Source organism: Penaeus monodon, chromosome 20 (genome assembly GCF_015228065.2).
Source record: "Penaeus monodon isolate SGIC_2016 chromosome 20, NSTDA_Pmon_1, whole genome shotgun sequence".
NCBI lineage: Eukaryota > Metazoa > Arthropoda > Malacostraca > Decapoda > Penaeidae > Penaeus > Penaeus monodon.
The window spans coordinates 19,261,073-19,261,420 of record NC_051405.1 but is presented as its reverse complement, the minus strand read 5'-3'; positions in this window follow the sequence as shown (position 1 = coordinate 19,261,420).

The following is a 348-nucleotide window of genomic DNA, read 5'->3' as shown; positions in this document are numbered from 1 at the left end:
TCAGAAAACCAGAAAAAAAAGACAAACAGGCAAACCAGAGATATAGAAATAACACTAGTCTCTGCGGCCCACCTTCAGGTTCGACGGATTCGACACCAGCGGCGAGCAAACCAGCGAGCACCAGAGAAAAACTCAGCGAGAGTTTCAGGCGCATCTCGGCGTTCTTTTGTTTTGGGGAGGTTATTATTTTTTCCAAATATCACGCTTTATAGCTTATCATCCTGTACTTCTGTAAGACAAAGAATATTTGGTTATGACTACAGTATAGCGGACAATGTGTAATGATTTAAACACCAATTTCAATTAACCCTTAATGTCTACTGTCCCAGTAGAAAATTCTCACTGGAG